At 39.5% G+C, this 17,295-nt stretch overlaps 1 protein-coding gene across 30 annotated transcripts in view; it reads left to right on the top strand.

The window, feature by feature from the left end:
• The window catches only part of NSRP1 (nuclear speckle splicing regulatory protein 1), a 72,844-nt gene that overhangs the window by 15,716 nt on the left and 39,833 nt on the right, over window positions 1-17,295 (top strand). Inside the window, exon 1 of one of the 30 annotated variants that reach the window (XM_063798773.1) lies at window positions 172-577. The exons of 28 other annotated variants lie outside the window; for them this stretch is intronic. The gene's annotated coding sequence lies outside the window, so the exon portion shown is untranslated. Of the gene's footprint in view, window positions 1-171; window positions 578-17,295 lie in introns of those variants that run through there. One more of the 30 variants, XM_063798782.1, reaches the window with a different exon arrangement.

Genomic DNA, 17,295 nt, shown 5'->3' with positions numbered 1-17,295 from the left:
CGTCATGCATTTATTAATGCATTCAACAGATATTTATTGATCACTTGCCCTGTGCCAGTGAAACATAACAAAAGCCACTGCCTTTGTGGCACTTATATTCTCAAGGTGGTGGTGGTGGGGGGTGATAAGTAATTAACATAACAGATAAGTAAGTTACATGTGAATTTAGAAGATTACAGAGCTGTGAAAAAGTAGAGCAGAGTAAGGAGAATTAAACAGGTATTTAGGGAAATTATTCAGTCTATGTCTTTTTCTCTCTACTAAGATTAAACTTTTGTCAGTGTTTCAGTTACAGCTTTTCTGTTTCTTACTGTTTCTAATTTATTAGCTCTATTGGTGTTATTTTAGTCTTCAATATATTTTCTTTAGCTCTACAGTTTCTCTGTCTTTTATTGTCCTCTCATCTGAATAGTAACTTTTAAAATTTAATTAGTAATCTTATTTTGAAAGAGTTTGACAGGGAAGAGAGAGAGGAAGAGATGGAAATGATAGTTCGAAGATACACAGACCTCACTGATATTGTGGGTATGGTTCCAGACCACTGCAATAAAGTAAATATCTCAGTAAAGCAAGTCATGTAAGTTTTTTGTTTCCTAGTGTATGTAAAAGTTATGTTTATGCTATGCTGTAGTTTTTAAAGTGTGTAATAGCATTATAGCTAAAAAAAAAATGCCTATACCATAATTTTAAAATACTTTATGCTAAAAAATGCTAATGATCATGTGAGCCTTTAGCCAGCAATAATCTTTTTGCTGCTGGAGGGTTTTGTCTCAATGTTAATGGCTGCTGACTGATCAGGTGATGTTTGCTGAAGGCTGGGTGGCCGTAGCAATTTCTTAAGACAAAAATGAAGTTTGCTGCATTGATCGACTCTTTCTTTAATGAATTATTTCTCGGTAACATGTGATGCTGTTTGATAGCATTTACCCACAGTAGAACTTTAAAAATTGGAGTCAGTCCTCTCAAATCCTGCTGCTGTTTTATCAACTAAGTTTATGTAATAATCTAAATTCTTTGTTGTCATTTCAACAATGCTCACGTCGTCACCCTGAGTAGATTCTATATAAAGAAACCAGTGCAAGGCCAGGCGCGGTGGCTCACGCTTGTAATCCCAGCACTTTGGGAGGCTGAGGCGGGCGGATCACAAGGTCAGGAGATCAAGACCATCCTGGCTAACATGGTGAAACCCCGTCTCTACTAAAAATACAAAAAATTAGCCGGGCATGGTGGCGGGCGCCTGTAGTCCCAGCTACTCCGGAGGCTGAGGCAGGAGAATGTCATGAACCAGGGAGGCAGAGCTTGCAGTGAGCTGAGATTGTACCACTGCACTCCAGCCTGGGCGACAGAGCGAGACTGTCTCAAAAAAAAAAAAAAAAGAAAAGAAACCAGTGCAGTGGCTCATGCCTATAATCCCAGCACTTTGGGAGACTGAAGTAGGCGAATCACCTGAGGTCAGGAGTTCAAGACCAGCCTGGCCAACATGGTGAAACCCCGTCTCTACTAAAAAATAAAAAAGCCAGTTGTGGTGGCGTGCGCCTGTAATCCCAGCTACTCAGAAGACTGAGGCAGGAGAATCATATGAACCCAGGAGGTGGAGGTTGCAGTGAGCCAAGATCATGCCACTGCACTCCAGCTTGGGCGACAGAGCGAGACTGTCTCAAAAAGAAAAGAAACCATTTTCTTTGCTCATCCAGTAGAAGAAATTTGTCATCAATTCAAGTTTTATCATGAGATTGTCATCAATTCAAGTTTTATCATGAGATTGTCATCAATTCAAGTTTTATCACGAGCAGTTCAGTCACATCTTCAGACTCCGTTTGTAATTCTAGTTCTCTTGCCATTTCTACCCCATCTGCAGCCACTTCATCTACTGAAGTCTTGAAGCCCTCAAAGTCATTCATGAGAGTTGGAATCAGCTTCTTCCAAACTCATGTTAATGATGTTTGGCCTCCACCCATGAATCACAAGTGTTCTTAATGGCTTCTAGACTGTTGAATTTCTTCCAGAAGGTTTTCAGTTTACTTGCCCACATCTGTCAGAGGAATCACTGTCTGTGGAAGCTGTAGAGTTTATGAAATGTATTTTTTTTTTTTTTCAAGACAAGGTCTCGCTTTGTCACTCTGGCTGGAGTGCAGTGGTGCGATCTTGGTTCACTGCAACCTCTGTCCCCTGGGATCAAACGATCCTCCCACCTCAGCCTCCTGAGTAGCATGGGCCACAGGCACTCACCACCACACCCAGCTATTTTTTTTTTTTTTTTTTTTTTGGTAGAGAAAGGGGTCTCACCATGTTGCCCAGTATGGTCTCAAACTCCTGAGCTCAAGCAATCTACCTGCCTTGGCTTCCCAAAGTGCTGGGGTTACAGGTATGAGCCACCACACCTGGCCTTGAAATGTATTTCTTAAATAAGCCTTGAAGGTCAGAATTACTCCTTGAACCATTTGCTCCAGAATGGATAGTGTGTTGATAGGCCTGAAAACAACATTCATCTCCTTGTACATCTCTGTCAGAGCTCTTGATAACCCAATGCATTGTCAGTGAGCAGTATTTTGAAAGGAATCTTTTTTTTCAAGCAGTGGGTCTCCATGACGGGATTAAAATATTCAGTAAACCAAGCTGTAAACAGATGTGCTGTCATGTAGGCTTTGTTGTTTCATTTATAGAGCACAGGCAAGTAAATTTAGCATAATTTTTAAGGGCCCTAGCATTTTTCAAATTGTCAATGAGAGTCAGCCTTTGAAGCTTTGAAGCCAAGCGTTGACTTCTCTTGGGCTTTGAAAGTCCTAGATGGCATCTTCTTCCAATAGAAGGCTGTTTTGTCTACATTGAGAATCTGTTGTTTATTGTAGCCACTTTCATTGATGGTCCCTGTTAGGTTTTCTGGATAACTTACTGCAGCTTCTAAATTGGCTTAAGGGAACATTGTGGCTAGTTTGGTCTTCTCTTCAGACTACTAAAATTCTCTCCATATCAGCAATAAGGCTGTTTGCCTTCTTATCATTCATGTGTTCACTGGAGTAGCAACTTTTAATTTCCTTCAATAACTTTTCCTTTGCATTCAGAACTTGACTGTTTGACTGCAAGAAGCCTAGCTTTCAGCCTGTCTCGCCTTTCAGCATGCCTTCCTCAATCAGCTTAATCATTTCCAGCTTTTGATTTAAAGTAAGAAACCTGCTACTCTTTCTTTCACTTGAACACTTAAAGGCCATTGTAGGGTTATTAGTTGACCTAATTTCAGTATTGTTGCGTCTCAGGGAATAGGAAGGCCTGAGGAGAGAGGAGAGAGGAGAACACCGGTTGGTGGAGCAGTCAGTCAGAAAACACACAACATGTATCAGTTAAGTTACCCATTTTATCTGGGCATGGTACATGGCTTCCCCAAACAGATACGTTAATAACACCAAAGATTGTTGATTACAGATCATTGTAACATGTAATAATGAAAAAGTTTGAAATATTGTGAGAATTACCAAAATGTGACACACTGACATGAAGTGAACACATGCTGTTGGAAAAATGGCACTGATAGACTTACTCAATGCTGGGTTGCCACACATCTTCAATTTGTAGTAAAACATCCGTGAAGCACAATAAAACAAGGAATACCTATAATGGTACGGTCATTGTAATTTTCCTTTTTGTTGTTGTCTTAGGATAGAGATAATTTGTGCAGGTTTCAGCTGAAAGAGAAGCAGCTAAGGAAAAATGAGAGATTTTACAGCTAAGGAAACTAGGGTGTCAAGAAGTTAACTGGTCAATAGCACACACAGGGTACTTAGATAATAGAGCTAAATTTTGAATCCAGGTCTGCCTGATTCAAGTCCATGCTTTTAAACAATGTAATGTACTCCCTCTGAGAGTTAGTTTGTTCATAATGGAATTTCCAGAGTTTCAGAGAATGGATTTCAGAAACAATAGAAAAAGGGTTAGTAGGGGACTGGCAAAGATCAGGTTGACTTCAAAGGGTCAATCTTGTTTATTATTTGGAAAGGGAACACAAATAGAAGTTGTGTTCAAATGTGCTTTTTATCATGTGAAATTACACAACTTTGCCTTCCAGTGACCTAGGAATATTTTGAGGAGATTAGGCTATATTTAATTTTCAACAAAATTGACATCCCATTGTCCGGATATATATATATATATATATATATATATTTTTTTTTTTTTGAACAGTCTATCCCAAGGGTTTTCAATGGGTATGCTGCTACTTCAAGAGGAAATTCAGAAATTTGTGGAGTGGCTTTTACTTATCATAATTGTTTTATTTATTTATTTATTTCTTTATTTGAGACAGGGTCTTACTCTGTCTCCCAGGCTGGAGTGAAGTGGTGCAGTGACAGCTCACTGCAACGTCTGCGTCCAGGACTCAAGCGATCCTCCCGTTTCAGCCTGCTGATTAGCTGGGACTACAGGCATGTGCCACCATGCCCAGCTAATTTTTGTATTTTTTTTTTGTAGAGACAGGATTTCACCATGTTGGCCCAGGCCGGTCTTGAACTCCTGGGGCTCAAGTGATCTGCCCACTTCGGCCTCCCAAAGTGCTGGAACTGTAGGTGTGAGCCACCATGCCTGGCGCTTATCAGAGTGTTAACTTAGGTAGGGTGTTGTTGGCACCTGTTTTTTGTTTTGTTTTGTTTTGTTTTTGAGACGGAGTCTTACTCTGTCACCCAGACTGGAGTGCAGTGGCGCGATCTCGGCTCACTGCAAGCTTCACCTCCCGGGTTCACGCCATTCTCCTGCCTCAGCCTCCGGAGTAGCTGGGACTACAGGCGCCCGCCACCACGCCCAGCTAATTTTTTTGTATTTTTAGTAGAGACAGGGTTTCACCATGTTAGCCAGGATGGTCTCGATCTCCTGACCTAGTGACCCGCCTCGGCCTCCCAAAGTGCTGGGATTACAGGCGTGAGCCACCATGCTCGGTGTTGGCACCAGTTTTTGATGAGGACCAGGGGTGGTAGATACTGTGCATCTCATGCCCCCATTCATATAGGTGAAATCCCTCTAAACATGCATATAGATGAAAAACTGCTTATTTTATTTTATTTCATTTTTGTGATCATGGCCCACTGTAGCCTTGATGTCCCAGGCTCAAGTGGTGGCTCATGCCTGTAATCCCAGCACTTTGGTAGGCCAAGGCGGGTGGATCACCTGAGGTCAGGAGTTTGAGACCATCCTGGCCAACATGGTGAAACCCCGTCTCTACTAAAAATACAAAAATTAGCTGGGTGTGGTGGTGCACATCTGTAGTCCCAGCTACTCGGGAGGCTGAGGCAGGAGAATTGCTTGAAACTGGGAGGCAGAACAAGACCCTGTCTCAAAATTAAAAACAAAAAACAAAAAGAGTATTGGGTATGATACAATTGAGAACTACCAGTCTGGGCTTTTCCCACTGACATAAAATGGCTCATTTATTATATATTAAATTTCCATAAATATGTAGATTTGTTTTTTTGGACTATTCTGTTTCATTGATTTTTTTTCTTTAATCCTGGTTCAATACCATATTATTTCAATTACTCTAGCATTATAATCTCTTTTAATATATGATAGGACAAAGAATAAGAAAAGCTAAAGTTTATTGAGTACTTTGTTTATGTTAGATATGGCTTTACGTGTTTGATATGAATTATCTCATGTAATCATGTTAATTGGTTTACCATATTTTATCAAATCTAAGCTGCTTTGATATTGATGCTTTCTTGGTGTTACCAGAAAGTGTCAATGAAAACTTTTCATACAGAACATCATTATTGCTTCCTGGGTGACAGCATTTTTTAAATAAGTCATTGATTTCTGAGAGATTAAAATATGAAGAATCTGTGTTTTAGAATCAGAAATAAGATGTCATTATTCTCATTTTATAGTTGAGGAAACAGGCAGAAAGTTTAAATAACTTGCCTGAGATTACACAGCTAATTGACTTAATAACCCATATGATTGATTGGGATCTTTTAAAGTTATTACATTTTCTAAGCATTTATTGCTGATACACAGCAGTAGTAATTATACACACACACATTTGTACATATGTCATATTTTATGTATATATCTAAGGATTTTTTTTGTATGTGGATATAGTATCTGAGCACCTTGCTAAACTCTTCTATTACTTGTAATAATAGGTTAAAATTCTCTGGATTTTCTGAGTAGGTAATCATATTACCTGAAAATGATTTTAATACTAATTGTTTTTCTGGTCTAATTGCATTGAGTAGAACCTCAAGAGTATTGTTGAAATATAGTGGTAATAGCAGGCATCCTTTTCTTGTTTCTGACCTTATGAAGATATTTCTAATGTTTCATCATTAAGTATGCTATTCACGCTAGGTTCATGGTAAATATCCTTTTTCAAATTAAGGGAGTTTCTCTGTATTGTAGATTTGTCATTCACAAATCATCTTATTTACAACTATTCGGCAATCCTCTCTACTGAGTTTATCTCTATAATAGAGTCCTTCTACCAGGTGCCCCTCCCTGTGAGAGAATATACTTCCTACCTTCTTGATATCAGGCTTAGCCATGAGGCTTGCTTTAGCCAGTGGAAGTGATGTATGCTGTATCTGAGCAAAACTTCAGGAGTCATTGCTTGATTAAGTCATTGCTTTTCCCCCCTCTGCCATATGAACAATATGTTGCATATAGGTACTGTGCCTTCAGCTTCAGTCCTAGAATGAAGACAGTGAGGAGCCACAGCCGTCCACAATGGACATGTAGCATGAGCGAGAAATAAACCTTTGTATTGTAAGCCTTGAGACTTTGGTGATGTTTGTTAACACAGGATCAATTCTCAAAATTAACCAATAACTTTAGTTGCTAAACATTTTAATTAGGGATTGAATTTTGTCAGCTCTTTTTTCAGCATCTGTTACTATTGTGAATTACATTGATAGATTTTTTTCAAAAGTGAAACCACTCTTTAAAATACTAGGATAAACTGTACTTAGTCTTGGTGTATTATTCTTTAAATGTGCAACTGAATTTTATTTGCTGTTTTTTAAATTGTAAAATATGCATAACATAAAATTTACCATTTAAGCATTAAGTGTGTAGTTCAGTAGCATTAAATGCATTTACACTGTTGTTCAACTATTACCATGGTCTATTTTGAGAACTTTTTTATCTTCCCAAACTGAAAGTGTATACTCATTATATAATAACTCCTCTTCCCCCAGTGCCCTGCCCAGCCCTTAGCAACCACCATTCTACTTTGTGTCTGTAAATTTGACCATTCCAGATACCTCATATACATGGAATCATATAGTATTTGTCTTTTTGTGACAGGGTTATTTCACTTAGCATAATGTCCTCAGTGTTCATCCATGGTATAGCATGTGTCAGAATTTTCTTCTCCATTGTATATGTGTATCACATTTTGTTTAATCTGTTCATCCATGCCTGGACCTTTTGGCTGTTGTGAATAATGCTGCTATGAACATGGCTGTATAAGTAACCATTTCATTTCCTGCCTTCAGTTCTTTTGAGTGTACAGTTGTCCCTTGGTGTCCTTGGGGGACTGGTTTGAGGTCCTTCCTCCCACAGATATGAAAATCTGTGAATGCCCAAGTCCCTGATATAAAATGGCATAGTATTTGCACATAACCTATGCACGTTCTCCCATATACTTTCAATCATTTCTGGATTACTTGTAATACCTAATACAATGTAAATACTATGTAAATAGTTATACTCTATTGTTTAGGGAATAATAACAAGGAAAAAAAGCCTATACATCTTCAGTACAGGCAGTTTTTTTTTTCCAAATATTTTCAAACCATGGTTGGTTGGATCCACATAGATGGAACCCACAGATACAGAGGGCCAACTGTATACTTTGGGGGGTGGCGGGGGAATTGTTGGATCATATAGTAATTCTGTGTTTAAGTTTTTGAGGACTGTTTCAGTCTTGAGGAACCACCACAGTGGCTGTATCATTTTACATTCCTACCAGCAATACACACAAGTTCCAATTTCTCTACATCCCTTCACAGCACTGGGTATTGACTGTTTTATTTGATAATAGCTATCCTAAGGGGTATGAAGTGGTATCTCAAGTCTTAGCCTTTTTTTTTTTTTTTTTTTTGAAATGGAGTCTCGCTTTGTCGCCCAGGCTGGAGTGCAGTGGCCCGATCTCGGCTCACTGCAAGCTCCGCCTCCCGGGTTCACACCATTCTCCTGCCTCAGCCTCCCGAGTAGCTGGGACTACAGGCGCCTGCTACCATGCCTAGCTAATATTTTGTATTTTTAGTAGAGACGGGGTTTCACTGTGTTAGCCAGGATGGTCTCGATCTCCTGACCTCATGATCCAACCGCCTCAGCCTCCCAAAGTGCTGGGATTACAGGCATGAGCCACCGCGCCCAGCTATCTTTGCCCATTTTTTAATCCGGGTTTTTGTTTTTGTTGAGTTGTAGGAGTTCTTTTTTCAGTCCGTTATCCAGATATATGATATGCATATATTTTCTCCTTTTGGTGGGTTGCCTTTTCACTCTGCTGAAAGGGTCCTTTCCTGTACAAGTTTTTAATTATGCTGATCCAGTTTATCAATTTTTTTGTTGCCTCTGCTTTTGGTGTCATATCTAAGAAATCATTACCAGATCCAGTTTCATTAAGTTTTCTGTTTTCTTTCAAGAGTTTTATAGTTTTAGCCCTTATGTTTAGGTCTTTAATCCATTTTGGCACAAAATTTTTGTGTACAGTGTGTTTGCTATTAAGTCGCATTGGCCTGTAGTTTTCTTGTGCTGTTCTAATCTGGTGTTGATTTTGCTCTCCCTCTTTTTTTTTCCTCTAAAACAATGGCTCGACAGGTGTGAAATGGGGGTAGCCCTTGGGAGTTACTTAGGATCTGCAAAAACAAAACTTTTTCACAGGAATACTGAGACACTATTTGAGGCCGGGCATGGTGGCTCACGCCTGTAATCCCAGCACTTTGGGAGGCTGAGGCGGGCAGATCACGAGGTCAGGAGATCGAGACCATCCTGGCTAACACAGTGAAACCCTGTCTCTACTAAAAATACAAAAAATTAGCTGGGCGTGGTGGCAGCCACCTGTAGTCCCAGCTACTGGGGAGGCTAAGGCAGGAGAATGGGGTGAACCCGGGAGGCGGAGCTTGCAGTGAACCGAGATCACACCACTGCACTCCAGCCTGGGTGACAGAGTGAGACTCCGTCTCAAAAAAAAAAGACATTATTTGCTTTTTACTCTCATAGTCTCACAAGTATTTGGTGTTTTCCAGAGGCTGCTTACATGTAATATTATAATTGAACATAGAGCACATACGAGAATCCAGCAATCATTTGTTAACAGATTTGCAAAAATCCAAAATACTTCCACTTTTCTAATTTTTTTGAAACTAGTTATTTTTCACAAGTTTTATAACCTTTGATAAGAATGTCGTTAGCATGAAATGGGTTATTTTATAGTGAATTAATAACTTAAAATTTTCTCTTGTAATTTCCACTGTGGTAAATATTGACAGCTAAACCCATGCATGTAAACAAAAGCTGTTTGGGTACTCAATAATTTTAAAGAGTATAAAAGAGACCAAAATATTTGTGAACTTCTGTTTTAGGACAGTTAACAGAAATTTTGTTAAAATGAAAGGTAATATATTTGGAATTGGTCCTTCACTATTTCAGTTTCTGATTTTTTTTAATTGTTCAGATTTTACTTTTTTTTTTTTTTTTTTGAGATGGAGTCTTGCTGTGTGGCCCAGGTTGGAGTGCAGTGGCGTGATCTCGGCTCACTGCAACCCTCCCCTCTCAGGCTCAAGCGATTCTCCTGCCTCAGCTTCCTGAGTAGCTGGGATTACAGGTGCACACCACCATGCCCAGCTAATTATTGTATTTTTAGTAGAGACAGGGTTTCACCATGTTGGTCAGGCTGGTCTCGAGCTCCTGACCTCGTGATCCGCACTCCTCGGCCTCCCAAAGTGGTGGGATTACAGGCGTGAGCCACCGCATCCGGCCCCAGATTTTACTTTTTCAGCTAATTTTGGTTATTTACATTTATTTAGAGACAGGGTCTCACTGTGTAGCCACGACCTCCTGGGCTCAGGTAATCCTCCCACCTCAACCTCCTAAGTAGCTGGGATTACGGCATGTGACACCACATCTGGCTAATTTAAAAGAAAAAATTGTTTTGTAGAGATGAGGTCTTGCTGTGTTGTCCAGGCTGGTCTTAAACACCTGGGCTCAAGCAGTTCTCCTGCTTTGACTTCCCAAAGGGATAAGCATCAGCCACCACACCTGGCTAGAATCAGCTTTTTGATTATTCATTGTCCACTGTCTTTTAGTTTTCTATTTTATTACTTTTTTCTTTTATCTTCATTATCTCCATATAATCTTTCTTTGATATTAGTTTGTTGTCTTTTACAATTAATTTTTTTCTAAGAAATTTATTAATAGCTGTAAATTTTTCTTCAGTGCTGCATTGAGTGCATGCCACAGGCTTTTATTTAGTGACCACATTGTGTATTTTTTAGACATAATTTGTAATTTTTGTTTTGATTCTGTTTTTAATATAAAACGTTTAGAATTATGCTTTTAATTTTCAAATATTTGGCCTTTTTCCTCCACTTTTTGCTGTTAATCCTAATTCATTTTGTCTATAAACATGTCCATGGCCCATGTGACTTCTGTTTTTTTGTAGTTTTTTTACATTTTCTTAGTATCTTAATAAATGGTCACATTTTGTGACAATTCATGTATGTTTGAAATGAATGTTTTCCCTGTTTTCTTTAAAGTACTATATACCTTTACATACATATGTACGTTTGAATATGTATTTGTGCTTTGTTAATTGGCACAAACAAATTGGTTATCGTGACAATTTTTAAAACTTTAAAAATGTGAATATCGGCTGGGCGCAGTGGCTCATGCTGCTAATCCCAGCACTGTGGGAGGCCAAAGTGGGCGGATTGATTGAGCTCAGGAGTTCAAGACCAGCCCGGGCAATGTGGTGAAACCTCGTCTCTACTAAAAATACAAAGAATTAGCTGGGCATGGTGGCCCGCACTTGTAGTCCCAGCTACTTGGAAAACTGAGGTGGGAGGATCGCTTGAGCCCAGGAGGTGGAGGTTGCAGTGAGCTGAGATCATGCCAGTGCACTCCAGCCTGGGCAACAGAGTGAGACTGTCTCAAAAAAATTTTTTAAATGTGAATATCTTTAGGTGGGGCGTGCTCTCTTTGATTAGCTGTAGTTTCTTCCACTCCCTACTGTATTACAAGAGGCTGTGTATCTCTACCTTGCAAACAATTTGTGTATCTCGTCCAACCTTAATTCTGTTATTCACATCTATATCCTTTCTCACTGGTCTACATGATTTTTATAAGTGTGGTGTGATAGTTTTCCACTATGGTTATAGTATTTTAAATATCTCTCTTTTGAAATAAGGTTTTTTTAAATGTATTTCAAAACTATGTTAAATATGTAAAGACTCATTACTTTTTTAAAAATGTATTTTATTTTTTTAGAGACGGGGCAGGGGTGGGTTTTGCTTTGTTGCCTAGGCAGGAGTGCAGTGGCTCTATCATAACTCACTGCAGCCTCGAACTCCTGGGCTCAAGTAATCCTCCCACCTCAGTCTCCAGAGTAGTTGGGAATATAGGCATGTGCCACCACGCCTGGCTAATTAAAAAAAAAAAAAAGTCGTAGAAATGAAGTCTTGCTATGTTGCCCAGGCTGGTTTGGAACTCCTGGCCTCAAACGATCCTCCCATCTCAGTCTCCCAAAGTGCTGGGACCTCACCCGACCTAAGTATTAGAAATAGTGTATCTTAAGTGTTTAGTCCAGTGCATAACACAGAAGTGCAATAAGTGGTAGCTATATTGCTACAATAATAATTATATCTGTGCAGTAATTACTGTTCATCATTAGTGGTCTGAAAGTTTCCTGTGTTGTCTCCATCCCACTTTGTTTTTGACTGTCGTATTTGATATCCTGGCTTTTTTGTGACCTTTTAATAGAATCATGATCACGAATTTGGGTTTGTGGCCATTCACTATGTACCATTATATTAGAAAAATTCCATAAATAAGGCAGTAATGTCCATAATTACATTTTTGAGTTATTGTTTTATTTGGTTTGTGTACAATCTCATTGCACTCTTTTTACTCAACCTGTTTGACAATTTCTAATTGGAAGATAATGTAAGCTTTACTTCCAAATTTATGAAGTTAAATAACAAAATTAGCTTTCTGTTTCTCCAAAACCATACACATCTGCTTCCATATACTGACAGGCTTTGATATTACCCATTCCAACTTTACCATAAAAGTCATTAAAAAGAAGTTTTTCCTTTATTTTCATGTTGTGTTTCAGTGTATGTTGTCAGACAGAAAGCAATAATCCCTCATCTCACTCCTGAATTTATCAAAAGCTGGAAATAAAATAGATCAAATCACTTTCTGAAACAAAATTACTTTATTAGTTTAGTAATAATTTGAGGTTACTTTAAAGATAAGAAGCAGCATTTGGAAGGAGATTCATTTCCTGCCTTTGGGCTTTATCTGCAAGAACTACATCTTTAGTGTCAAGAGATTGTGTATTTATAACTGAACTCTAATAAAATCTGTACTGGGGACACTGCACACCTGACTTGGTCATTGTGGTTATATATTAGGTGCCAAACTATTGCTTGTCTCTTGAAAAAAAATACATTACCAAGTGTTTTTCATTAAAATTTGCCCTGTGTAGAAAAGGTTATAAGACCTTTGACTGTTCATTATAAGTGTGCTAGTTGTTACCAACATAGTTAATGATGTTCCTTTTGAAAATAAGTTTGTGTTTCTAACTGAAACAAACTTATGGAGTTTTTCTTTTATTGGTTAATTAAGCAATAATTGGAAAACATGTCATTAATTCTAGTATATATGTTTTCACTAAAGCTTATTAAATATTTGCATTTCCGATAGCACAGTGGGGTGACTAGTCAATAATAATTTGTATATTTTAAAATAAAGAATGTAATTGAATTGTTTGTAACTAAGTATAAAAGCTTGAGGGGATGGATAACCCATTCTCCATGATGTGCTTATTTCACATGGCATGCCTGTATCAAAACATCTCATGTACCCCATAAATGTATACATGTACCATGTACCCACAAACATTTTAAAAATAATTTTTTAAAAATTATAAATATTTTTCTACCACTATTTTTGGCTAACGTTACAGAATATTGAAAACCATATTCTGATTTTTTTTCCCTTTAATCAGTATTTTAGACTATATGCGAGTGTCAGGGAACTATACCGTTTTCCTTATGAGCAATCTAAAATTACCCTCCTATTCACAACCCGTTTATGCTTCTCCCACCTTTTGCTGTGGTTTTTGTTTTTTGTTTTTTAATCTCAGAGAAATTATCACGCAAGGCATGTAAGATTATTATTATTATTATTTATTATTATTTTTTTTTTTTGAAGCAGAGTCTCACTCTATTGCTTAGGCTGGAGTGGAGTGGCACAATCTTGGCCCTCTGCAACCTCTGCCTCCCAGGTTCAAGAGATTCTCCTGCCTCAGCCTCCTGAGTAGCTGGGATTACAGGCATGCACTATCATGCCCAGCTAATTTTTGTATTTTTAGTAGAGACATGGTTTCTCCATGTTGGTCAGGCTGGTCTCAAACTCCTGACCTCAGGTGATCTGCCCACCTCGGCCTGCCAAAGTGCTGAGATTACAGGAGTGAGGCCACTGTGCCCGGCAACATAAGATTATTTTCGAACTGCATCCTTCATGACATTTATATGTGTATTTGCCACTGTATGTGTATGTATATGTATAGACACACACATCCCTATGTCTATATAGATATATCTGTCTTTCTGGAAGTACGACATCTCTTTTACAAAAGAAAGAACTGTTATGCCTATGCATACAATACACTTCTTTTTTGAAACATATTCAGAGAATCGTTAGTCATGCTCCTCATTTCAAGGCGCATACTCCTATCATCAGCCTAGCCTGCACAAAGCTCTTTTCTTCTTTATTAATTTTCCTCTTCTGATCCCCTCCCATTCCCCTTTAAATATATATATGTGCTGCTTGGATATCTGTGTTTGATATATGTGCTGATGTGTTTGATATATGTGCTGATGTGTTTGATATATGTGCTACTTGGATATCTGTGTTTGATATATGTGCTGATGTGTTTGACATATGTGCTACCTGGATATCTGTGTATACTTTTAAATTATATTTTGTTTTGAGTACATATGATTTTGTAAACATAAACGTTACTGCATTATCTCATTTTTTTAGTCAACACTGTGTTACAGTATGTATACCTAGTTAATTGTTTTTAACTACAGCATATACGTCTACTGTATTTTATCTATCCCATTCCTTCTGAGATAAACACTTAAGTTACCTTCAGTTCCCTGCTACCACAGTGATATTATTTTTAAAAATTCTCATACATGTCTCAGTAGAAACCCGTGTGAAAGTTTTTATGGGGATATATATTCAGGGGTGGGATTTCTAGATCATAGGGTATGTATATAAATTATTGCACTAAGGCCGGGCACGGTGGCTCACACCTGTAATCCCAGCACTTTGGGAGGCCAAGGTGGGCGGATCACGAGGTCAAGAGGTTGAGACCATTCTGGCCAACATGGTGAAACCCCATCTCTACTAAATATACAAAAATTAGCTGGACGTGGTGGCGTGCTCCTGTAGTCCCAGCTACTTGGGAGACTGAGGCAGGAGAATCGCTTGAATCCGGGAGGTGGAGGTTGCAGCGAGCCAAGATCACGCCACTGCACTCCATCCTGGCAACAGAGCGAGACTCCATCTCAAAAAAAAATTATTTCACTAAGTACTGATAAATCACTTTCTGAAATGGCTTTATCAGTTTACGTTTTCATTGGTGGCCACTGTTGTTTTTCTCATCAGCCCTTTATTTATTTACTTTTTTTTTGGAGACAATTTTTACAGTACCATCCACAAATAGTGGATGCATTTTTTCCTCATTTGTGGGTCATCTTCATTATGTTGTATTTCCGTATATCCGTGAATCTGCTGCTAAGCTTTCCTGTTTTATTTTTATATGTTGCTGCGCCAAAACATAGTTTGTTTTGTTTTAGACAAGGACCCACACTGTTCCTCAGGCTTGAGTGCAGAGGCATGACCATGGCTCACTGCAGCCTCGATGTACGGGGCTCAAGCAATTCCCCCACTTTTGTCTTCCGAGTAGCTAGGACTGCAGGTGCATGCCACCATGCCCAGCTAATTTTTGTGTTTTTGTTAAGTTGGAGTTCTGCCGTGTTACTGATGCTGATCTCGAACTCCTAGCCTCAAGCAGTTCTCTTTCCTTGGCCTTTCAAAGTGCTGGGATTACAGGTGTGAGCCACTGTGCTTGGCCAAAATATCGTTTTTTAAATTATTGTAGCTTAGTATATCTAGTTGAGTGAGCCCCCTACTCTACACTTCTTTTTCAAACTTGATCAAACTATTTGTGGACTTTTATTGTTATATAGATAAAGTTTGTGAAATTCCTTCAAAATTAGAACTCTTCTGAGATTTGTATTAGAACTGCCTTGGATTTATAAGTTATATTAGTCTTTAAGGAACTACATGTAAGTGTGGTATAGTTCTTCCTTCATTTAGACTTTTTAAATTTTAAATAGAAACAGGGTCTTGCTATCTTGCCCATGCCGGTCTCAAACTCCTGGGCTCAAGTAGTCCTCCCACATTGGCCTCCCAAAGTGTTGGGATTACAGGTGTGAGCCACCACACCCCTCCTAGACTTTATGAGGTAATTTTTTACCCCATTAATGTCCTGTGCCTTATCTGCAGTTTAATTTCTAGATACTTCCTACATTTTGTAGCTATTGTGAGTGGTACCATATTTTCAGGAATATATGTATTTTTAAGAGTCTTGCTCTGTCCCCCAGGCTGGAGTACAGTGGCGCAATCTTGGCTCACTGCCACCTCTGCCTCCCGAGTAGCTGGGATTTAGAGGCGTGCAGCACCATGCCCAGCTAAATTTTGTATTTTTAGTAGAGATGGAGTTTTGCCCTGTTGGCCAGGCTGGCCTCAAGCAGTCTGCCCACCTGGGCCTCACAAGGTGTTGGAATTACAGGCGCAAGCCACCACACCTGAGCCTAATCATATTTACTGTAATAGTTTGTTTAAACCATCTGCTTCATCTCTTCTAGTCCTTATACCTCTTTTTCCTGTTTTACTTTATTAGACAAGTTTTCAGTAGTATGTTGAAAAATGTCCTTAGTGAGCATTCTGACCTGTCTATCCTAAGTGATATCCTAAGCTTCTGAAGTTTTTCCAGTAAGTTTGATTTTTGTTATTGGCTTTTGGTATATAGACTTTTTCTTTTTCTTTTTTTTTTTTTTGAGACGGAATTTTGCTCTTATTGCCCAGGATGGAATGCAATGGTGCGATCTCGGCTCACTGCAGCCTCCACCTCCTGGGTTCAAGTGATTATGCTGCCTCAGCCTCCCAAGTAGCTGGGATTACAGGCCTCCGCCACCATGCCCCAGCTAATTTTTGTATTTTTAGTAGACACGGGGTTTCACCATGTTGGCTAGGCTGGTCTTGAACTCCTGACCTCAGGAGATCTGCCCACCTTGGCCTCCTAAAGTGCTGGGATTACAGGTGTGAGCCACTGCACTCGGCCAGACTTTTGTTTGTTTGTTTGGTTGGTTTTGTTTTGTTTTGTTTTGTTTTGTTTGAGATGGAGTCTCGCTCTGTTGCCCAGGCTGGAGCGCAGTGGCCAATCTCGGCTCACTGCAAGCCCCGCCTCCCAGGTTCACGCCATTCTCCTGCCTCAGCCTCCTGAGTAGCTGGGACTACAGGCGCCCGCCACCACGCCCGGCTAATTTTTTGTATTTTTAGTAGAGACGGGGTTTCACCATGTTAGCCATGATGGTCTCAATCTCCTGATGTCGTGATCTGCCCGCCTCAGCCTCCTAAAGTGCTGGGATTCCAGGCGTGAGCCAGTGCGCCCGGCCCCGGCCAGACTTTTTTAAGTTAAGGAACTCTTCTATTCATCACTGACCAACTTTTTTTTTTTTTTTGAGACGGAGTTTCGCTCTTGTCCCCCTGGCTGGAGTGCAATGGCGCAACCTCAGCTCCCTGCAACCTCTGCTTCCCGGGTTCAAGCAATTCTCCTGTCCCAGCCTCCCGAGTAGCTGGGATTGCAGGCATGTGCCACCATGCCCAGCTAATTTTTTGTATTTTTGGTAGAGTTGGGGTTTCCCCATGTTGGCCAGGCTCATCTTGCGAACTCCTGACCTCAAGTAATCAGCCCGCCTCAGCCTCCCAAAGTGTTAGGATTACAGG

The sequence above is a fragment of the Pan troglodytes genome, chromosome 19 (assembly GCF_028858775.2).
Source record: "Pan troglodytes isolate AG18354 chromosome 19, NHGRI_mPanTro3-v2.0_pri, whole genome shotgun sequence".
NCBI classification, from domain to species: Eukaryota; Metazoa; Chordata; class Mammalia; order Primates; family Hominidae; genus Pan; species Pan troglodytes.
This window is presented reverse-complemented; position numbering and strand designations above follow the sequence as displayed.